The sequence below is a fragment of the Lepidochelys kempii genome, chromosome 9 (genome assembly GCF_965140265.1).
Source record: "Lepidochelys kempii isolate rLepKem1 chromosome 9, rLepKem1.hap2, whole genome shotgun sequence".
Lineage (NCBI taxonomy): Eukaryota > Metazoa > Chordata > Testudines > Cheloniidae > Lepidochelys > Lepidochelys kempii.
This window is the reverse complement of record NC_133264.1, coordinates 20,006,881-20,031,465: the sequence shown is the minus strand read 5'-3', so window position 1 is coordinate 20,031,465 and position 24,585 is coordinate 20,006,881. Positions and strand designations below refer to the sequence as shown.

The window sequence follows — 24,585 nt, the reverse complement described above, 5'->3', positions numbered from 1 at the left end:
TCTATGAAAGTTCTGCCATATGTATTCAGAATTCCCCACTTCACAACAAACCATCTCCTATAAAAGCCTGATCTTGCAACTGACTGTGGATAGACCCTGTGGAATTCCATGTGAGTGCCAGATGCATTTCTCTATTCATGGGTCTTTCATTGGTTCATTGGTCCAGGTGTATCTTGTAAATTATTTTATAGGATCTTTAATAAAGTGTTAAGAATCATAATGGGTAGAGCTTGAAATAAATATCTGAGCCTACCTAAAATGTTCATTTTCAGAATATTAATGTTAAAGATCCAAGATGTAAAGGTTTCCCATGCTATAAATCTCAAAGACATCTCTTGTAAAAGAGTGTATAATTCAGGTCAAGTGGCTCTGTAAATTTTCCCTTGAGCTGCACTCTAAGGGCTTGTCTATATGACAAGTTACTGCACAACAACCATAGTTGTGTGAATCTACAGAGCACCACCAGCTTGCCATGCAGTAATGTCCTGTGTGGATGCAGCAAGCTGAAAGTCCCAGAATGTGGTTTAGCATTAAATGACACTCCAACATTCACTGCACTGTGGCAGTGTTCACATGGGACGTTTCTGCGTGGCAAGCCTATGTGTTGTATATTAACAACCTCCCACCCCTGCTTGCTGTGCAGTAACTTGTCATGTAAACAAGCCCTAAGATACTAAATGGTGAGCATTTCCTATCTGAATGCTCTTTTAGATCTTTCAAGTAACCGTTATTATTATTCATTGGGTATAGACAGTGTGCTTGGTGCTGTACAAGGTATGGGTATATAGACAGTTCCTGCTCCTTGGAGATTTCAGTAAAAAGCCCTGTCCTGCATTGAGAACCACACACATAGCCCGACTGCAATGAAGTCCATGAGTCATTCTCAGTGCAGAATAGGGACCTAAAAGACACACCAATAAGCACCCAGAGATAATCAGTTCAAGAGCTCTAATGAAAGAGCTGCACAGGAGAAGCCGTTTGTAATCCATAGCAAAAAAAAATTGTATTGGTCCTACAAACCCAGGAGCCGATGCCATATTTGTGAGTATCATTTACTGACACCTTATCTAATAACTAGCTATTCTGTTGACATGTGAGCCCTGCTGCAACCCATAGAAAGCTGTTAACTTGGGTTGGGTTTTTGTTGCTAATATTTTCCTGATCTCACCGTCTTTCCCACATGTGTGACAGAGAAGGTATTTACAAGACTGATAATGTCTGTGCATTACAGAATTAGTGAGTTTTTGGAGGGAATTGAATGCTGTGGGATGGGGGCAAGGAATTTCCGCACTGGAGTTGGTTGGGATTCCAAGCAAGAGGGAGGAACTGAGATGGGTGTGGGAGAAGGAAATGAACAGGATGTTGAGTCTGGCATCACTGCACCCAGTAAAGGAAGGTATTCCACAAGGCAGAGTGAGGAGCAGTGCACTTAATGAACCTTAAGCAGAGCTGGTTTGCCACACAGGGAGTAGTAGTAAGCTATACCCAAGAAAAGTGTGTGGTAATAGGGACAGCTCCTAGCTCCTCACTCTGGGCTGGGCCTACAAGGAACAATGAAGCCCACTGTGAATAAGGCTTGCAGGACTGACCCCATTCTTCTATGAGACCAATTTCTACCATGTTTAAACAATGAACTGAGCTGTAACTATATTTTCATACCGGATGTTGTAAATCTAAATTCAAATAAGTCACCCTACAGGGTTTTAACCATATGTCTGTAAAGGCCATTAAAGAATGCCATTCTCAGCTATGTGGAAGTATTTATCATGTATTATTTAGCATACTAATGGGAACTGAAAGTATTACTTCTTGTTACTCCTTACATGATTCATCTGTTAGTATTTCTTGCTGGACAGTATGGACTTGATTAACTGGAAAATAGCTAATGCAAGCTGAAAATAAGGCCTGCATTTTTCTTTCCAAATAATTTTTTCAAGCCAGTGCATGCTACTAACAAAATAATTGAAATGCAAAAATTAGTTATGTGCTAGTGTTAAGGTTTTTAATTTTTTTATGGAGCATGTATATTCAACATCAAATCCCAAGTAAATGATAGGCATAGAATAACGCATTGTACCGAAGTAAAAGAAACACAATGATTAGGCCAAAACTAATCATGATATTGATCATGCACCCTAGTGTCTTGTCTCAGAGACCAAAAATATATCTTCACGGATAGGGTGACCAGACAGCAAATCTGAAAAATCGTGGGGGGTAATAAGAGCCTATATAAGAAAAAGACTCAAAAATCGGGACTGTCCCTATAAAATTGGGACATCTGGTCACCCTACTCACGGAGGACAAGAAAAAGTCACACCAAAGAACAAGTTGTAATGAAAGACATTTACAATAAAATAACAGAACTCCAAAAGAATTACATTAGTACCTAAAACCAGCAAAGAATGTTTATAGACATTTAAATGTCATTCTAAAGAGGAAAATGAAGATTATTCAACCTATGGGTTATTTCTGTTTTAGAACATTTTGTGTGTGTGGAGGGACTGGGGCTATATGGCAATGATTAGAAAGCTGCATTAAAATGTATAATGTGACTGTTACAACCCTGTTGGGCTTCCTCTTCTGGACACTCGCCAGGCTGCTGTGTTTGGATTCCAAGGCTTGATCTGTGTATTTAAGTTTGCCTTTGGTCTTAGTAGGCTCCAGCACTGTCTTTCCTTGCCCTCTAGGCATACTCTGTCTGTCTGGTAGCCCTTTTAAGAAATGGGATCCTGCAGTCCAGCTGCCCAGACCCCAAGACCAATGCTGAACCCCACAAGATTCTCTAGAAGTTTAAGGACCCCTCACCCTCAGAACTCCACCCTTGTGCGCACTCTGGTTTATATTTTAAACCTTCAGGGACTCCTGATAATTGAAGCAAACAGACATATAGACAAAAGAATTTCTAAAACAATCACTCTTCTTTAGAGAGCACAAGAGATATACTGATCTAAGCAAAACAATAAACATCTGTATGCTATTCCCTGCCTCAGTTTCCTCACCATGCTTGAGTGTTCTTTGGGGTTTGGGTCAGTGCCCTTTCAGGTTCAAAGTTCCCTCTCCTGAGCCTCACTCCTCAAGCTCATGGTGTTTCCTCTCTGACCCCTGCAACCAGCTTCAGCTGGTCTAGTAGTCAAATGGTGGCCTCTCACCCCTTCCTTCAAACCCTAACTCCCCTGCAGACCAGCTGGGGTCAAACTATTTTCACCCAGATTGGAGCTAGCAAATTGTTCTTCTAGGGTTAGGCCTCTTCAGTTCTTGGTGATCTTTAACAACAATTCCATTCAGAGGGAGATCCTCAGGTATCACTTCTGTCTACGTAGCATAAGGAGTGTCTCACGAAAGAAGCTAAATCTTTGAGAAGAGGTAGATTGCAGCACAACAGTAAGTGGGTATACGGAGTGACGCAGTTTTTTATAAAAACAATACAGAAATTCCCCACAATCTCCACAGTGACCTTTGCTGCATGCTCACACAGAGTATTTTGGGGTAGCACAGTGATTGGGGGGGAGTCTAGGGGAGAGGGACAGCAGGGGTTGGGAGTGGGCAGCATCAAGGTTCCATACCCCGCACATCAGATAGTGTAACTGAACTGGAATACCATGGAAGCAAGCTGTGCCACACATTCTTATGGTATCGATTATTTCCATCCCAGAGCCAAGGAGGGAGCAGGACCAGGTTGTGACTCTACAGAGTCAATGGTTTTCTTCATTTCTTATCAGTAAGTGGCTAACTCATAAATGTGGCCTTTGTTCTAGATAAAATGTTTACATGTGGGCAGACCTTTAGTTTTGTTTTGTTTTTTTGTCACTTGTGTGAGTCATATATGTTGAAGAAGCCCTACTGGGCTGAGAAAAATGAAAAGGAAAGGGAAGAATCACCCATCTGAGAAGCAACTGAGTCCTTTCAGCCTCCTGGTACCATAGAAGGCTGCAAAACAGAACGAGTGGCAAATACTGGGCAATACAAAAGAGTGGACTTTTTGTGGGTAACTCTTTCCTTAGGGTTCTGTGTGAGACTGCAAAATTGCTATGTCTTAGCCAGAGCTCAGAATTATTTCCAAAGATGGACATGTCCATGCTGTTTTTAACTTGCTTGTCTCGAGGAAAAAAAAATGAAAATTTCTGCCTAAAATGTTTTAATAAAAGCATACAGGTGAGAAAAAAAATTCCCACATGGTAATCTCAAGAAACTGTGTGAAATCCCAGGGAGGTAACTGGAAAACAAAATAACCAGCCTCTGACAAGGCAGAATAGAAATGTTTACCTATAATTTAAGTGAAAGCATGTCGCAAAAGCAATTCTAAAGTCACCTTTGTGGCACTGGTCGATTCATAAGGAACATGAACTTCACCCTAACCTGTGTTTTTCTTAGATAGGTGTCAACTGGATAGCATTAGATAGACTGTATATGTATGTGTGTGAGATTGAATTTCCTAAAATTGTAGGACTGGAAATACATTGCAATTACCTGTATAGTGAAAGTAATTTACAGAAACATTTCATTAATGTTTAGGTAGTTTGTGGCAGGGTGATCTTAGCTCAGGTTATTTTGGGCAATTACCCTGTGACACTGAAGTACACATGAAAAATTTATTTGGAACTAGACTGTTCTGAAATTAATTTAAAGAATAAGTAGTAAATAGTATATTTTGGCTTTTTGACACCTTTAATTTTAACTGTGAACGCCTGTCTCTTTCTTCCATAGTAGTTGGCCAAGTCACTTTTCACTCTAGGGATCTCACTCTGCTAGCAGTATGGTAACAGTTTTTTTCCTAAATCGACTAAAGTTTGCTTGAATCGTATTTTGGGTGCATTAAGGATTCTGTCAGAACCTGTCAAAGCCCTAATGGGAAGCCTACACCTCATCTATACAATACAATTCCAGGACTGTCACCTGTTTGTGTGTCACTCTGAAGCCCAGAATATCTGAGTCTGTCTGAAGTGGTGAAAAAAGCTACAAGCATGGTTGAGAGCTCTTGTTCAGAATATCACTTGCTTGACTCGTCAGTGGGATTTGCACCCTACCATCCAATTTTTAAGTTCTCAGTCATTTTGATTTTATGAATTACACTTGTCCGGTTTACAGATACAGTAAGGCATATTAAGAGTCTTAGACAATCATGATATCAAAGATAACATAACCAGTCACCACCTGTACTTTGTAGCTAATTTACATGCAACGATTTCATTGATTGTATGAGGGAGACTGCACAGATGGCGAATTACTTGGCCCAACTGCAACACCGATGCAACAGTATGGGCTTTCAGCTACTAGTAACAGATAACACAATAAGTAAAAAAATCACTTTACAGACAGCAGCATGCAGAAACTAACCCTGGGAATGTCAGCATGGTACATGCAAACAAAACTATAGACATGGGGCCATAGACTCTATACTGGTATCCTTACCTCCTATGGCAGTGAATTTCATGAGGCCTATGGAGAAACTTTTTCTTAGTGAATTGAGTTGACTTTTATGTTTAGTCTGCAGAAGAGAAGAATGAGGGGGGATTTGATAGCTGCTTCCAACTACCTGAGAGGTAGTTCCAGAGAGGATGGTTCTAGACTAGTCTCGTGGTGGAAGAGGACAGGACAAGGAGTAATGGTCTCAAGTTGCAGTGGGGGAGGTTTAGGTTGGATATTAGGAAAAACTTTTTCACTAGGAGGGTGGTGAAACACTGGAATGCGTTGCATAGGGAGGTGGTGGAATCTCCTTCCTTAGAAGTTTTTAAGGTCAGGCTTGACAAAGCCCTGGCTGGGATGATTTAATTGGGGATTGGTCCTGCTTTTGAGCAGGGGGTTGGACTAGATGACCTCCTGAGGTCCCTTCCAACCCTGATATTCTATGATTCTATGATTCTATGGTGTCAATATTTTGCTGGTTAGAGGAATCCGCTTGTTGTTTGTGTTGGGGGGGGGGCGCTGAGTGAATATTAGTGGTAATGAATGTAAGGCACTAACAGAATTAGTTGGTCTGCAAGTGGGAAAATATTGTTAGGAAGTGAAGAAATGGCTCTGTCAAATTTGGAGCCCACTCAAAAACAGAATAGAAGTGAATATTTGAAGTTTGAATTGTATTTTTCCATAGACAAATGAAAGTTCTGGGCTGATGAATGATTTTGTACTTAATTTTGCTAGTAGTCTTGGGAGAAGGGCAAGAACTGTTATCAAAAAAAGAATTTTTGTTCTTATTGCAACAATTCCATGAACTAAAGGTCTGATTTCAAAAACAGGAACCATATTTATGCACACAAACATTTGGCCTTATTTTTCAGCAGCGCTAAGTAGTCACCTGCTCCCTCTGAAATCATGTTCTTAACATTTTTGAAGATCTGACACTTTTTTAGTGCCTGAATATGGATTTAGGAGCCTAACTCTAGGCTCATTTTTTAAAAAATATACATTTATTTCAATGAAATATTTGGAAAAAACCGCAGTGTTTTAACTGAGTCTACATCTACGCAACTCACACAGACATACTTATGCTGGCTGTCGTTTGATCTAGCATACTAAAAAGAAAGATGTAGCATGGACAGTGTCGGCATAGGTTAGCTGCCCCGAGTATAAACCCACCTGCACCCCATGGATACACATTTCGGGCAAGTAGTCCAAGCCACTGCTGCTGCTGCCAATGCTACCGCAGCTACACGACTGCTGTTAGCATGCTAGCTCACATGAGAGCTACTGTAAGTATGTCTGCGCAAGCTAGGAATCACACCACTAGTTTGAAGTGAAGATAGACCCTAAAGGGGTGAATATATTTAATGAAAAAATTCCAGCTGGTTCTCCTGAATCTGCATATTATGCAAGTTTCTCAGCTCCGCCAACAAATCACAGGGTGTGTATGCACTCTCAGCTGGGAGGATAATTTCCAGCTTGAAGAGACACACCTCTTCTCATTGAGCTAGCATGCTAAAAATAGAGTCTGGCCACAGAAGTGTGAATGGTGGGATGGGCATCTTGGATGGGTACGTACTCGGGGCGGCTAACCCGCCACTCACTGCTCACACTCTTGCAGCCAGACTCTATTTTTAGCACACTAGCTTGATGAGCACTAGTGAAATTGTCTCCTTGAGCTGGAAATTACATCTCCAGCTTGAAGTGTAGACAATATCCTTTGTCCTCCACCGCAAACTGCCCCATTCCAGTTCTTTCTCTCTCTTGCTCTCTCTCTCTGAAAAGGACTTTCAGTCATGCTCTATTTTGTGAGATGATCAAATAAGGACAAGTATCAGGCCACTAATCTCCTCCTTTTTATATGATTTAATAAGGATTTGAACTCTTATTTCCAGAGGTGAAAGACCATTCCACTAAACCACTGAAAATCTTACAGTATTTATATTCCTTCCACTACGTGGAGGATTAAGGAGATCAGAAGACTATCATTTGCATTATTGATAAAACTGAATTTGTTTGGAGTGAAACTTGAATTCCCCTTTACTGCTACTTCTACAACAGAAGAGTTTTTCCATCGCTTTAGAGTATGGCCTTTGTCTCTCTGTTTTCTTATTGCTCGACTAATTTTTTTGTTCAATCCACAGAGTGTTTTTCATGATGAGTCAATTGTGCTATAAGTTTTACCATTAATTCTCAACTATGATTTAAAGTGCCGCCACCAGCTAGCAGTACTTGATTATAAGGCTATTACACATGTAATATCTGAAGTTCAAATCAAATGAAAATCTCTCACTTTTTTTCTGTATTCGTTTATCCAACACAGCCATTTTAGTCTGGAGCCTGACAGGCAGTTTCATTTGCATATGGACTGAGGTTATCTCACTACCCAGAGCAGAATCTTTATTTATGGCTTCTCTCTCAGTCTGAAAATCTAGGTTTGACTTGCACTGTGCTCTTCAACAATTGAGAACAAGGAGTCTATGTTGGTCTGGTTAGAAGCTGCCTTTGGAACCTCATTTGCATAAGAGATGGAATATTTTTCTTCAATTTCATATTGATTCCTGGCATACTGATCTACAGGTTAAACCCTTGTACTACTGCAGTTGGGCTTGCAGTTGAAGAACCTGCTCTACTACACCACCTTTTTGTTCATAATTTACTAAGACTTGTTTTCAGTGTTTAGAAGACTGTGTTGTAACTTATTTAAAAATATATCAAAGTATATCACACTGGCAATTGTAAAAAAAAGAAAACAGAATAAAGACAAAACTTCAGCTAAATAGGTATTTGATCTTATATATGCCACTGAGTCAAAACCCCACCGTTTTTGGAAGCCTACATAGCAGTTTGCAGTTTTTGTTCATGTGTCTTTCACAGTTGGTAGACTTAAGAGCACTCTTCTGTCAAGTGTCAACAATGCTTTCTTGCCATAGATAGTGTAACTTCATTTTTGTGTTCCCCTTCAGAGTTGCTCATCTCTTTTTGATATCTTCAGCACTTCACCTTAATCCTGTTAGTGAAGCAGTGAATGCAATCCATCTTTTTTTTTTATCAGCCTTGTTCACTCCCTTATAAATAAACTTCTCACTGGATTATCGCTTCAACTAATATATCAAGTTCCGTATCGGTGAATGTATATGTTAACAGCCACCCTGGATAATCACTGATATCAGCATCTTTGGAAAAGGATCAAAATTATATCCCCTATAAATAAATTTTAAAAATTAGCAGTGCTCTAACACAGCTTATCTGAATTTCTACCAATTTGTTTTCTCATGCACCTTTGAAAGGTTCTCTGTTCCTTAAAACAGATACACTAACATAGCTGCAACAAACACTACAATAAACAAAGTAGAATAAATACAAATTCACACTTTTATAGCACCTTAAAATACTTTGAAGACAAGTGAAGACCAGGAATTTCAAAGGGGACAAAGGAAGTTCGGCAGTGAAATTCAAGGGGGACTGGAAACTTAGCTCCATTGGATCCCTCTGAAAAGCCCAGTTTGACTCATCTCACTCCTTGAGAATAGGTATTGCTCCCATTTAACAGATAGAGAAATGGAAGTTGAGACAGGACAGTGATTTGCTCAGTGTCCCAAGGGAGATGCTGAATATGGCTTAGAGATAGATTTATTGCAACTGTGCTGTGTGGTGTGATAGCTTTGCTGATATAGCTCAATATTCCCTTCATTAGTCCTTTTGCTGCCTTATTGCACTGCAGTGCCATGCTGATTGAACTAATAATCTAGCAATATTGTATCTAATTTGTTCATCACTACAGCAGGTCTATACTGTCAAATTTCCTCCCTTTCACTCAATATTTATTTCTAATTATGTTTTTTTACAAAGTTATACTGGCCTGTTGATTATAAGAACATAAGAACGGCCATACTGGGTCAGACCAAAGGTCCATCTAGCTCAGTATCCTGTCTTCCGACAGTGGCCAATGCCAGGTGCCCCAGAGGGAATGAACAGAACAGGTAATCATCAAGTGATCCATCCCGTCATAGAAGATTAGGGTTGGAAGAGACCTCAGGAGGTCACTAGTCCACCCCTCACTCAAAGCAGTACCAACCCCAACTAAATCAGCCCAGCCAGGGCTTTGTGAAGCTGGGCCTGTCGCCCATTCCCTGCTCTCGCCCATTCCCAGCTTCTGGCAAACAGAGGCTAGGGACACCATCCCTGACCAATTTACCATCCTCTGTGAATGTCATGTGTTGCTCCCTTTCCCTACCTCATTAACGAAGATATTAAATAAAACATGAAATAACTCAGATCCTTGAGGTACTACATTATAGCGACTCTGACTGTGAGTGTATACGTGCACATACCTATATGTATATGCATGATGTTACATTCTCATGGATGGTACACAGAGAAAATAGGGGCCTCCAGAGAGATCTTGTTTAGACTATGAGGTAACACATAATTTTAAACCTGAAACATGAGGATTCTTGTCCCAGTTGTCCATGCGTGTCATTAATATACTCACTGTCTGCCTGAAGGACAATGATTTGTTAGAGTGTCCCCATTAGACACCTTCCCCTCTTGCAGTTCTATTCATTAATATTTATCATTCTTCTGTGAGGGTGAAAAGTGTTCTCTGTATAGCTCATATATCCATCTCTTAAGCTTACTGTATGATGTTCTCAGTACTAGTGTACAGGAATGCACAGCAGCTAACACAGGGGGAAAGGAAATGAGAAAGCTACCATGCCACACAACCTGATTTTTCTAGGTGATAGTCCTATCATCACAGGACAGCACTTACAGACACTGACGACAAACATTTTAATTAAAGGTCCTGCTGAATCTCTCAGTTAATACATACTGAGTAGAGCCCTTTAAGAATTTCTATTGCTCTTTGTCATTTGACTTGCCATCATTGAGCCTGGGAAAGCCTCTCTCCTTGGGCTAGTCAGAAGGGTCATGGGAATGTTGAGCCACGCATCATGGATATAGTCATCAGTGTTAAAGGCCGTACCTGTACAGAGATTATTTTAGGTACAGTGTCTATGACTGAAAAGAGTAGAGCCATTCATGCATGTCCCTCAGGTCCTGTAGAGTCAATAGGTGCCTGATGGGAATCTCCATTACAGTGCACTGGCTTGCCTAACAGGACACCTGCAAACTCTGAAGGATACCTGGAGACCTACAGGAATAGCTTTACATTTTCCAGATGATGGCCATAGTGTACCATATACCGTTAAAGGAAAGACAGAGCTGCAAGATTTAAGTAGCAAAGAGGTTTGCTGGTTCTGCTCATGCATCGGACAACATGTAGCTAATGTTCTGATTCTTGTCTATTTTGGCTGTTTGGTGGTTATGTTTCATTTTTACATCTTGTCTTCTAAGATTGCCTTTCTGTTTAAAAAAAAAAGTCCTTATTTTCTTCCATTCATTCTCCCTTTTCAGTAGTCACTATAACTCTATCCTGCCTATCATCCATTCAATTCACTTCTTTCTTCCCCACACATCCACAGTATGGCCACAGCTAGTTATACTCTTTCTCTACCACGTTAAAAATATATGACCTAACCTCCCATACTCACTTCTATTATCAACTCCCTTATTTCTTCTTGCATTCTGCATCACGTTGAAACCCATATATTTCTCATCCACTCTTAAACAACTCAGCCCTGCTATATTGCTGCTCAGGTTTCTTCCTGTTCACTCCAAACCAGAGGTGAAAGTAAGCCGGTACGGCCTGGTACGGCTTACCGGTTAGATCCCGTGCGCTGTACCAGGACCGGCTTTCCAAGAGGGCAATTTAAAGTCCTGGGGTAGCGGCGGCGGGGCTATGGCGGGGATTTAAAGGGCCCCAGAGCTCCAGCCACCGCTACTGCCCCGGGGCCCTTTAAAACCCCGCCAGAGGCCCGCCGCCACTACCCCAGGGCTCGGGCAGCAGGGCTCAGGCGGGGATTTAAAGGGCCCTGGGGCAGTAGCAGCGGCTGGAGCTCTGGGGCCCTTTAAATCCCCGCCACCGCTACCCCAGGGCTCGGGCAGCAGGGCTCAGGCCGGGATTTAAAGAGCCCCAGAGCTCCAGCCGCCACTACTGCCCCGGGGCCCTTTAAACCCCCGCCTGAGCCCTGCTGCCCGAGCCCTGGGGTAGCGGTGGCGGGGCTCTGGTGTGAATTTAAACGGCCGGGGCAGTAGCGGTGGCTGGAGCTCCAGGGCTCTTTAAATCCCTGCCAGAGCCCTCCCACCCCTACCCCAGGGCTTGGGCAGCAGGGCTCAGGCGGGAATTTAAAGGGCTTGGGACTCCAGCCACTGCTACCGCCCCAGGCCTTTAAATCCCCGCCGAGCCCTGCTGCCCGAGCCCTGGGGTAGCGGTGGCGGGGCTCTGGCGGGGATTTAAAGGCCTGGGGCGGTAGCAGCGGCTGGAGCCCCAAGCCCTTTAAATTCCCGCCTGAGCCCTGCTGCCCAAGCCCTGGGGTAGGGGTGGGAGGGCTCTGGCAGGGATTTAAAGAGCCCTGGAGCTCCAGCCACTGCTACTGCCCCGGCCCTTTAAATCCCCGCCAGAGCCCCGCCACCGCTACCCCAGGGCTTCGGCAGTAGGGCTCAGGCGGGGATTTAAAGGGCCCCGGGAGGGTAGCGGGGGCTGGAGCTCTGGGGCCCTTTAAATCCCCGCCAGAGCCCCGCCACTGCTACCACAGCGGAGCCCCAGGCCCTTTAAAGCTCTACCAGAGCCTAGAGCCCCGGGATAGCGGTGGCAGCCAGGAGACCCCAGGACTCCTCAGTGATTTAAAGGGCCTGGGGCTCCGATGCGGTAGCGGCAGCTGGAGCCCTGGGCTCTTTAAATTGCCCCTGAGCCCCAGGGCTCCCAGCCACCTTTGCAGCTGGTAGCTCGGGGGTGATTTAAAGGGCTCCAGGCTCCCAGCTGCCACTACTGCAGTGGATTTAAGGCCCTGCCTCTTCTGGTTGAGGCCACACCCCCTGCTCAGGACTCCAGCATACTGGTAAGTCCTGTAGCTTACTTTCACCCCTGCCCCAAACTTTCCCCTTAACCACTCATTTTTTTATTTTTCTCACATTCTTGCCTTTGTGTGTTACTCCTTGCTGTATTGGTGCTCAAAGTTACTACCCCTCTCTTTATTTAAACTCCTCCTGAAAACTTATTTCCTCCATCATGGCTTAAAACTAGTTTCTTCCTTGAAGCCCTCTGGTGAACTCAGTGAGAAATGCTTATAATGAAAACAGGGTTGCAGCCTTCAATAGAGAGAGAGGCCTGCTGTTTCTCATTAATAATGCTAACTATAACTGCTCTTTTTTGAAAGAGGTTGACTTTCTTCATCTCAAATAACTAAATATCAGGGAGGAAGTAGGAAGGCCCAAGGATTCACTTGCAATACAAGAGTTGTAAACTATAAGTGCCTTGGTGTCAATTGTCATTTTGATGTCCTCTCCTTTTGCTTTAAACTAGCTATTAAAAATGCTATAACTTTAAACAATTCAAATATAGGGTCCAATTCTATAGTCCTCACTCACATGAGCAGTAATTGAAAGTAACTGGGTAGTGCATAGTAATTATTCTAACCTGTCATGAGACCCTGTGATGAGCGGAATGTGTTTTCTGCTAGGCTACTGATTGAAACTCGAGTGGAAGTGAGGAAGTACTATTCAACCTGAGTAAGGGTTGAAGATTTAAGCCTATAATGAGTGATTTTACTATTAGGTGAATAAAATGTTCTAAATCCGTAATGCTTTTGAATTAAAATACCCCCTAATTGAGTAGTACATCATTATCTTTCAAGGTGTAGTATTATTTCCACTCTGCCTCTGAATATTAATTTATTGTAAAGTAGAGCTGATCAGATTTTTTCCACAGAAAATTTCAACTTTATATTGGAAAGCTTCATACCAAAAAAGGTGAAAACTGCCAATGATGGGGAAAAATGGCCAAAAAATATGGACATTCAAAAAAACAGTAATTTTTTTGCCTAAATTTTTGCTTCTTTTTGTGTTTTCAGTTTTTCAACAAAAAAGTATTTTTTTCTCAAAGAAATAAGACACTTTCCATTAAAATTTTTGTTTAGTCAAAAAGCCCAATTTTCTGTGGAAAAAAGTTTTGAAGGAAATTTTTTGACCAGCCTATTGCAAAACTATAGAAATTGACTACCACAGGATTTGTAAGAATTCAGGTCTGAAATGAAATATCTTCCATATAGCTCAAATTTTAGATGATAAAAAATTTATAACTAATTGAAAAGACTCATCAGAATAATATATGTAGGACATTATCATAATCATTTTAATACACAAGTACAAAACATGGTAAACATGCTATAATCTATTATATTTGAATAAAGAAAACTCTTATCCGACATGACAGAAATGTCTGAGGAAGTTTGACACACTTATGGCCTAATTCTCTAGTTCGAATGACTTCAGTGTGACTCACATGTTAAAAAATGATGGCAGTAACCTTCCTTGAAAATGTTTGTCCTTGTCACCGATGTCCTCTTTCTTTGCCCTTTCTTTGGCTTGGTAATAAATAATGGTGATTATTTTATTAATATAATTATTTAAAGAAAATCAATAGCAACCCCATGTCAAGAAAAAGGAAAACAAAATTTAATGCAATAGCATTCTTATTCTGAAAAAAGAAAAGGAGTACTTGTGGCACCTTAGAGACTAACCAATTTATTTGAGCATAAGCTTTCGTGAGCTACAGCTCACTTCACAGCTGTTACTCTGAAACCTATTCTTATTCTGAACTACAATAAATGGAAAACAAATTCCTTACAAAATGTAAAAAGCAGAACAGTCATGCAAATCCCACAAAACTCCTTTCTTTGCAGTTCTTCAGTATGTGTAACAAAGGATGGCTCATTACATCTCTCCATTTTTATTCAGGTATTTGGCCATATTACACAGTTATTAAAGGTTATTTGTTGTTGCTGTTGCTATTGTTTAAACTTTAATTTTAAGCACCAGTATGACTGTCTATGTGACATTTGCTGGGAAGGAGCATGCATCCAGAACCCCCAAGTATCAGCTTAGTTTCCTCTGACCAACAGAAACCATCTGCACTTTTTATTTCTTTCACTCTCTGCTAGTCAGAGCTTTATATTGACTTCTGGCTAGAAAATTGAACTTCTTTCCCAAGTCTGGCTGTCTCATTAGAATCCTGATACACTCATTCCGTCTTCCCAGACTGGTGGCACGCTGTAGAGACTAACAAGAAAGGAAAGTAATTGTGATTTTTTTCCCCTCACAAATTCTAGGCTAGTGTCACATCAAGCTCCCAATTATTTCTTGGGGTCAGGGAGCCTATGGAAATATCTCAGTATAAAGCCAGATTTCCAGGCATGGACATAACAGGTGTGCACCCATAAACATGTGCTTATGTGACAGTCTGCAAAATATCTGTCTGCAACAGGAGGGTTAAATGTGCTCTGCTCAGGCCATGTAGCCATATGCTAGGGGAAGGAACCAATACCACAAGAGTCTCAGCAGGGGTCAGTGGGGATGGAATTGACTCAGGGCAAAGGAGGAAGCAGCCAAACTTCTACATGACTCACATACTGCTGTTTTACAGATCATTGCCTTAAAATACTGCATGCAGTTGGTTATAAGAAAGCTGGCTTGTTAGTTCTAAGATTTCTGTAATTGATTAGTTACAAGCTAGTGGTCTGATTCTCTATTGCCCTGTACTTTTTGTAGTCCTATACAAGAGTGCCAAGTGAAGGCAAACTATGTGTAAAATGCTACCAGATCAAAATATTAGTATTTTACAGCCACTGTGTGTAGTCATTTACAAGATTCGACATGTAGGACAATGAATAATAAGGCAAATGAATTATAGGAAGATGTGGGGTGGTTAAACCTATTATTGTTATATTTATTTACATAGTCCCCAATTCTGTGGTATCTGAGTGCCTCCCAAGTATTTATCTTTATAACAACACTGAGGGAGTGGAGTGTTTTCCACACTATACGGATGGGGAATTGAGGCACCATGAGGTTAAGGGACTTGCCCAAAGTCACTCAGGAGTCCCAGGACCTCTGCCACAAGACAGTCCGTTAAACTGAATTCTCCTGGGAGCCACAAAAGTTAATGTGGGGGATTAAAACTGCAGTGGATGAAACACTAAAAGTATTTGGTGTTTCAAGTGAACTTTATACATAATGGGCCAAATCCTCAGCTAGTGACAGCGATGGTTTTATCTGAACTGTGTTTAAGGCACTTATCTCTTGGCATCTAAGAGAATTATAGTTTGTAACTAAATAGTGTTTTCTTTCTCTATTACCTTAATTAAAAAGTGTGAATTTATATGTTTTTAATTATGTGTTTATTTGGTATAACAATTTATTTACAGACATTCCTAGGTACAGCCTTTATCAAAATGGTATGTGGAATGGAGTGTATACACCCCACACAGGATTAGAAAGAGCTAAAGGGAGGCAGAGAGCTATATTAACTTCACCTAGTACATCTGGGGAAGTGTAACAGGGTCTTTCACCCCCTGAGGGCCCCTGAGGACTGAAAGGCTTGGGCTAGCCAATCCTGATTACAGAATAAGCCACACCTGGGAGAGATCAGCATGATTGCCCTATAAAGAACACAGGAGGCTATAATGAAGAGGGTGGAGGGTAAAACTGAGAGATTAGTAGGAGTGAGCAATCCTCATCTGAGAGTTAGGACTGAGACTCCAACCAGGTAAGGCGTGGGAGTAGTCTGCCAAAGCAGGAAGGTCTGGGATGATGAAGATAAACCTTTGTTTTATGTAGCTGTCTGGGTGGAATTAAAGACTTGATTTGGCAAGTTTGTTAACTTAATAAAGCAAAACCTGAGAAGGGATGGGAATGAATAAAAGTGATTGAGTTTCTTAAGCACTCCAAGAGGGGAAAATGAGGTAGACTCTCTGTAGTGTAACCTGAGGCCACTAGTGGGTGTATGGGAGGAACTAGCCCTGCTACTAACTGGTGTACTTGCAAGGGTCCTGTGGTGCTCCTCCCATTAAGGAGGGAATGTGAAGGCATGGGGCAGGTCAGATCCAGAGAACAGAGAAAGCAGTTTGTTTGCTAGCTCAACACCAGCAATGGATGCAGGCTGTTCTTCTGTGGTAGCAGCATAAGACACAGTGAGACAAACAGCAGGTAATCCAAGTGGTGAAGCTCCAGGCACAGAAGGAGTGATAGGAAGACCACTGTTCCCAGCAAGTGAGGAGAATCCTGCTGACATGTTAAGTTTTAAAAGTGGGAAGTCTGGACATAAGAGTGGAATGCCTCAGTTGGCAGTGGGAGTGCTTGGAGTGAGCTCAGGGAAGAGATGCTCCTGGAGTGGTGTGGAGGAAGAAGGATCTGTCCAAATGTTTTGAGAGGTGGGGCATATCAGGGGGATCTATAGCTCTAAGAAGTGTGAAAATGCAAAGGTAAAAGAGAGAGGCAATGAAGTAAAGAAAGTTCCCCCTAAGAGTCAGGGGAGGAGTATGTACAAGGGGGACAAGGATGGAAGACCCCTCTACAAGTTGTTTTGTTTGTGGAATGGAAGGTTGCATATTAAAGACTTGTCCGGAAAAGATCTAGAACCTTGGGGATGTTACAGAGGAGAGCCTGTGAGACAGGGAATGCTAGGCCTTCTCAAAGAGAAGTCCCTAGACCTGTAAATTACATTGCATGGGTTGTTTGTTTAAACATAAGCTACTGGAGGTGTTTGAACTAGGAAGGGAGGAAAGAATGCAGCTTTCCCTGTATAGGAGTGAGAGAGCTTCTGCAGGGAAGACCATGGCACAGGGGAGTTTGGAGGCTTCTGTGGGAAATACTGACTGGGAGAGAAGGGTTGGACCTGGAGGCCACAGCCAGAAGTAGCTGTGGGAGCTACAGCTGTCCTTACTGCCATGAAGCAGGGTAATGCAGTGAGTCCAGAGGGGAAATAGCTGTTGAAGGCTAGAGGAAAAGATATTAAGTCTGAGAGCAGCCCAGTCTTGGAAAGGCATGACCAGAGCGTGGAATCATGTAGGATGTGGCAGGACAAACTTGGTGGGTAAGAGAAGGGTGTGGAAAGGACGTTGATGGTATGTTCTCCTTTAAGGAGAAGTACCAGAGGGAAATTGCTTGCTGGTTATCCTCCTTCAGAGCAGCCCTGCAAGAAAGGAATGAACTAGCCCTGCAGAGAAGTGGGAATTGAAATGCTGGTGGATGAACGGGTTGGGCTACAGCTCCAAGTGGGGGGAGATAAAAGGAAAGAATCCTTTTAGCCCTGGAGTTTAGTCAACTGTAAGTATTGCCAATGGAAAAATAAACTGGCAAGGGATGACAAAGAAAACAAGGCATTCTATCAAGGAGAACTTGACCTGGGGTGGGCAGCAAAGGTGTTTTTTTTCTTTTTAAAAGGTGGGTGGGTGTGGGGAATATGTAATCTTGCCAATCCTTATTGCAGAATGAGTCACATCTGGGAGAGATCAGAGTGATTGCCCTATAAAAAACAGTGTAAGGTTGCAATGAAAGGGCAAATGCTTAGGGATTAGAGACCATGTCCTAAGCACTAAGACTCAGACTCTAGCCAGGTAGGGTTTGGGAGTGGCCTGCCAAAACAGGAAGGGCCCCACATGGGAAGGTGAGGGAAACCTTTGTTTTGTGCAGACGTTTGGATGGACATAAATTTGTTTGAATGTTTAATGAAGCAGAACTTGGGAAGGGACACAAGTGTTCGGGTTTCTTGAACAGTCTGCAGGGAAACTGAAGGCAGGCTACCCGCCATGAGGCAGTGCATCGGAGGCTCAGTTATGGGCAGGTATGCTTAGGTGAATGGAAGAATTCAATGGCATGCAAGACAGTCAAAGGAAGAGGATGGGCAGAAGTCCCCTCTCCTGGGAGCGGAGACTGGATAAGCTAAGGATAGGAAAAAAAGATATAGCTTTTAGTGAGCCCTGTAAAGGGGAACGACTCACAGGCCCTGTGAGTAAATGTCCTGAGGTAAGGGCAGAGAGGTGGAGTGAGGAGGAGGAGCAGTTGAAACCTCAAACCTATCTGGAGCGAGAGAGGTCCAGTGATATTTATGGTTTGGATGCACTCTTGTTGGAGTGGTGGACTGAAAGAAAATCCCAGAAGGGGCATAAGGCCTTTGGGTTTTGCTGGGTTTGCTTTAATGCCCTGGAAAGAGTGAGACTTTAAAGGAATCAGGCCAGATCCACGATGCAGGAGACCATCCGAAAAGGCCACAGAGGAGCAATCCACAATGACAAGGCTGCTCAGTTCAGTATTCACTTTCATCTAAACAATCGGCTGTGTGCTCACTCTGATCATTGCTGAGGTCCAGCCAGTACAGTTCTTCCTACAGCACCTGCAAATAGAAATCCTGGGTCTCTACAGCTACGTCATCCCTATGGAGTGCAGCTTCATGAATGAGGCGGTCTCTAGACAACTTAGATCCCTACCTGTTAAGGACTCTGTAGAGTAGGATCAGGGCTTTGAAATCTTTTGAGAAGGAAATGAATAGCTACAGAACTTGTGAACACATCCTATGCCGGTTTCACATCAGCCTTTGCTGCTCAAAAGATGCTGCAGTATCCGGCACCAGCTTCACTGCTTTGGTAGCAGTTCTGTTCAGCATCTGTATAAAAGGTAGCATCAGCTGAATTTAAAGGAGAGACAAGCATGGATTTTTGACTTGGCCTTTGCCTTAGAAAATGGTGTCACTTCTGGGTCAGACAAAAGTGGGAGAAGGCATTCTAAAAAAAAAACCTGATTCTCATTTTAATGCAATAGTATGCTGTGGCAAGTGAGAGCGGGAAGCAGCCAGACCTACATGTGACTGTGTCTTTGCACTGTGCTATGTCTTTTCATTTTGCTATGTTAGTAATACCATTCTCTCAGTGCCTTGGTGTTTTGAAGCCATAACACACACTCTACTCTGTGTACAAAAATCTGTATTTGCATGGCCAGTCGACCAACTAAATATGCAAACAGGCAATGAGGTTCACAATTTTTTTTTTTTTTTGTGACTTGGTGCAGGATTTGCAGATGCACTCTGTACAGCACATGGCTGGAAACTTGCCCCGTAGCCTCGTGCAGCTTCTATATTAAAGTGGCTGTTACAACTAGAAGTTTACTAGCATTCCATTTTAGAATTCTGTTTGTCGGTTTATAAATTAACAGGAGGAAATGATGCTGTGCACAGAAAGTTGTCATAGAAAATCTCTGCCAGGGATATTGTGTGTGTGTGTGTAAATCAGATTGGATTCCCATTATTTTGGCTACTTCCCTTAAAAAGGTGATGAGAAATGGCAGCTGTTTTGTGGTTGTGAACGAAACCTTCTTTTAAAAAAAAAAAAAATTACTACATGGGCTAGGTCTAGAAAGTAATTTACTTTCACTTCCATGGTTGACAGAGTGAGAATTTGAAAGGCTGCGGTTTACTAGCAAACCTTATTAGGTAGTTAAACATTTTACCCAATATGCTTTTTTATATCCAGCAGAGTACTTGGAGTACACCATGTTTTAAATGACTTCTTTTTTTTTCTGTAGAGGAGGCAAGAAATTAACTATGCAGAATATCTTTCTGCAGAAGCCTTAAAAGAAAGGGTGACAAGGTGGGTGAGGTGATGTCTTATTGGACCAACTTCGGTTGGTGAAAGAAACCAGTTGCAGAGCTCAGTGAGAGCTCAGAAACTGAAAGAAAGGGTATCAGATATCCAAAACAGGGGTCTGTCTCTCTGGGTCCTTAATGTTGCTTCTATTATTGTAGTAGCTGAATGTCTGTGTCTCTCCCTTTACCGCTACACACATACACTTAAGTAGCTGCAGTAGGCCTATGTGCAGCATACAAGAAAGGGGGCCATTAGCAGCCCTGGGGTGCTGTGCTGGCTCTGAATAGACCAGTGAGAGGATATGGTTGGAGGCAGGGCAAAGGAAGGCACACCGGGTTTACACTTACATGGATTCTAAGGTTTCAGAGGAACAGCCGTGTTAGTCTGTATTCGCAAAAAGAAAAGGAGTACTTGTGGCACCTTAGAGACTAACCAATTTATTTGAGCATGAGCTTTCGTGAGCTACAGCTCACTTCATCAGATGTTTACCGTGGAAACTGCAGCAGACTTTATATACACACAGAAATCATGAAACAATACCTCCTCCCACCCCACTGTCCTGCTGGTAATAGCTTATCTAAAGTGATCAACAGGTGGGCCATTTCCAGCACAAATCCAGGTTTTCTCACCCTCCACCCCCCCACACAAATTCACTCTCCTGCTGGTGCTAGCCCATCCAAAGTGACAACTCTTTACATAATCAAGTCGGGCTATTTCCTGCATAGATCAAGGTTTTCTCACATCCCCCCCACCCCCATACACACACTGTATGGGGGTGGGGGGGATGTGAGAAAACCTTGATCTATGCAGGAAATAGCCCGACTTGATTATGTAAAGAGTTGTCACTTTGGATGGGCTAGCACCAGCAGGAGAGTGAATTTGTGTGGGGGGGTGGAGGGTGAGAAAACCTGGATTTGTGCTGGAAATGGCCCACCTGTTGATCACTTTAGATAAGCTATTACCAGCAGGACAGTGGGGTGGGAGGAGGTATTGTTTCATGATTTCTGTGTGTATATAAAGTCTGCTGCAGTTTCCACGGTAAACATCTGATGAAGTGAGCTGTAGCTCACGAAAGCTCATGCTCAAATAAATTGGTTAGTCTCTAAGGTGCCACAAGTACTCCTTTTCTTTTTATGGATTCTAAGGTAGCATACCTCACAGGAGCTGTAGTGCTCCTTGAGTGCAGCTCTGTACCCTGTCTCAGTATTGGGGAGGGCTGAATTTCAACCCCAGGACTTCTGCCTAATTCTTCCACAACATATGTGATTCCTTGACCTTTTTCTAGGGTGGTTGCATTTCTCTTTTAGATGGTAGAGCAGAGTGGAAGGCATACAGGTCATGTACAGAAATTGGTTTTATATCAGCGATTTTGTTTTCAAGTAATTCTTCCCACTTGCTCCATCTTTCAGTTAAATATAACACCACTGTTAACCTAAATCAGGCAGTCCGTATCTCCTTTAGTGGCTATTTTCAGACGTCCATTGACGTAGCAGGCCAAATCTCACAATGTCACCTTGCCTTCAGCCTGTCAAAGCAGGAGCAGTGCCCTCTGTCAATCATGGACAGAAACTGTGCTTCAAGAAGGGCTGAATAATCAGAGTGAGGAAGGAACCTGTGAACTGTCAGCAGCAGCAGATGGAGGAAATGTGGCTGGAGCAGTGTGGGAGCCAGCTCAGGGCAGGCTGTGAGGTGGGGAGGAGGTCTGAAGGGAAGGAAGACAGCCTGTTCTAGGGGAAAGGTCCAAAGACCATGGCAGATGGACGGAGGGGGTGGGGAAGACAGGAGTGATTGCTGGAGTGCTGTGCTGGGGCACAGTGCCTGAAGCAAAGGCTAAGACATGGAGCAAAGAGACAGTGAAAGTGACAGGCACTAAAAGGAGAAGCAGGGAGAGATTAATGTAATGTAAGCAAATCATTAAAACCAATGAATATCATCAAGGAACAAAAGACAAACTAGGATAGTTAGTTGAATATAATTTTTAAACATTTCAGCGTTTTTCCTTGGGCACCAAAACCTTTTACCCTGTCACTAAATCAGTAACAAGCAGCACTGGAGAGAGAAATCCCCTCCTGAGCCACAAAGAACAGAATGGGCAGCAGCAGGGCCAGCTCTACCATGCAGCCCCATTAGTGACACATTGTCATTTTTGACATAAGCGGCATAAGAACCTGAGGGAGAAGATTGCAAGTACATTTCCCTACTGGCTTTTTAGCTGCCAAGTGAACTTTAGTGTCTGCAGTATCAGAGATGGGCCCAAGCTGCACTGTCTGAAGATGCGTGGTTCAGGATGCTCGATCATTCCATCTTATAGATCAGGACAGTTTAAATTCAAAGAGATCTGGATCTAGAGCCAAACTTTCTCTAAGTCTGGAAGTGCTTGGTCCGGGTTCCTCTGTGTTCAGAATTAAACACTTTCATCATCAAACATTTAAATGGGTTGTGACTAGCCATGTGCAGGTCCACAACATGGGGAAGGTGCAAGGAATCTTCTTTGTTTTTCCTATTTGGGTTGTTCATAATTGCAATCCTTGTTCCTAATAAAGGGTAAGGTGGAAGTGTCTATGGTCCTGCTCCTTCTCTCCCTCGCACCCTTCACTGGATAGCAGTCCTGGCCAACTACACGTGAGCATCATAAACTGTACCCCCTTATCTTCTGTAGTAGTGAGCATGATCCCCTGTGAAGCTGGGAGTTCCTGCAGGGGTAATGTAACCCAGAACCACCACCACTACTGCTGCAGCCCTAAATATAATGCTTAAAGGCCCAATTAATCAACCATGCAGGGCAAAATCCTTCTCCGTCCCTCAATTGTTTACAGGTGAAGTCTTAAATATCAGCAGAAACCAGTGGGGCCACCACATACCTCTTCAGCTCAATCCAATTCCTGTACTACTTTTTTTTTCCCCTCATGACAAAACTCCTTGTTTCTGTACTAGATCTTGTAAAAGACCAATATAGTGGACAGGTTCTGGTTTTATTAAAACATTTTTATAACAAATCCAATGTTAAACACTTTCTCCTTTAAGCAATGTATTATCAATTATGCAGTTTGAATCGCAACACTTGAAGTTTCAAAACACATCTCGTGCAATGTTCAGAGAGGGGGTAAGTACAGAGGGAGAACCTTTCCCTTTTAGTTAAGTGACTCGATGGGAATTAGGATTCAGGGGATAGGAATTCAGTTCCTAGCTCTGCCACAGATTTCTTATGTGACATTGGGCGGGTTTGTCTGTTAGATTCCCCCCCCCCCCCCCAAAAAAAAAAAATCAGCTCTCAAGCACCTAAATAAACTTGCCACACTTTCAGAAGTTCTCACTGAGAACAGTGGTAGCTGCAGGAAGCTGAGCACTCTTGAAAATCTGACCCGTGTGGGCATCAGTTCTTCATCTATAAGATAGGAACAACAGATACAGCGAGGGAGAAAGGAAATACTATCTTGTCCACTTAAATCATGATATATGTACAGCACCTGGCACAATGAGGCTCCAATCTTGGCTGGGATGCCGAGGGTATGGTAACTAATAATTTGAATTGATTCATTATCTCCCTGATTTTTCTTAAAACTGATTTTTTCCCCAAATTGATTATAGATAACTGTAAGACTTGTAAATGGTGTTGCTTTTATAATAGGTCTCTCATCAGACCAGAACACTTCCATTTAAAAAATGGAGACTAACAATTGTATGCTTGATTACCCATGCAATCCTATAGCTGGCTTAGGTTAATGGTATATATTGAGTTATTGATCATGCACATTATCTATTCACTGGAATGCCGTAAGCAATTTTCTCCTATGATATTTGCAAAATATTCAGAAAGTTAATCCCGTAACAACTGTCCTGTAAAACAAAGTGATTGGCATATGATTTAGCACATATGTATATTTCATGCGTTTGTACAACAGGGTCTCATTCTTGCAATCATCTGCTCATGAGAGTAGTTGTATTGACTTCAGTGGGATTTTAGAGAATGCATCTGAGTGATATCCTTGCAGTTGTTCTGCTGTTTTGCCTTCTTAGCTGGACACTTCAGCAGACTGGGAAGGTGACACAACAACTGTTTGCAAGTTTACGCACTGTCTAATGTTACTAAGGTAACTGTAAATTGCACAGCAATCTGCTCAGAAGCCCCTGTGAAGATGAAGTGGTCAGAGCTTTTGCTCTTTGGAAATGTCAGGCATTGGCACTTTTCATATTACTCAGGATCTAATGAAAGAGGCAAAAATTACTTGGTCACAATATCTGAGATGAATTTTTTTATCCAGATTTTCTGTAAGCTGTACTCCCTCCCACATGCCTTTTTCACAGCATTCCCCACTCACTTGAAACATTACACATTCAAGGCTCAATCTTCAGCTGTGCTGAATTTTCACTTGGCACAGCTGAGAGGGGAATTGCAGGGGAAAGTGGCTCTAAACCACCTTTCTAGTTTCCCAGTTCTGGGCCAGCCAGGGGGCAAAACAATCCCCCCTCTAATCGAGTAGCCCTGCTGTACTGTGATGTAGTTAATGTAGACTAGCCAACTGTTGTACTAACCATTATCCAGCAATGTGTCATACTTTGTGATACTCTGTACTCTAAAGTAGCTCCCTGGAACCCCCATATTCACCACTGCCATATAATTGTGGAAGACGGTACAGGTGTGGAGCTGGGG

General features: G+C 42.5%; 1 long non-coding RNA gene across 1 annotated transcript in view; it reads left to right on the top strand.

Annotated features, from left to right (window-relative positions):
* LOC140916868 (uncharacterized) overlaps nt 1-24,585 on the top strand; it is a 312,726-nt gene that overhangs the window by 595 nt on the left and 287,546 nt on the right. The window lies entirely within an intron of this gene.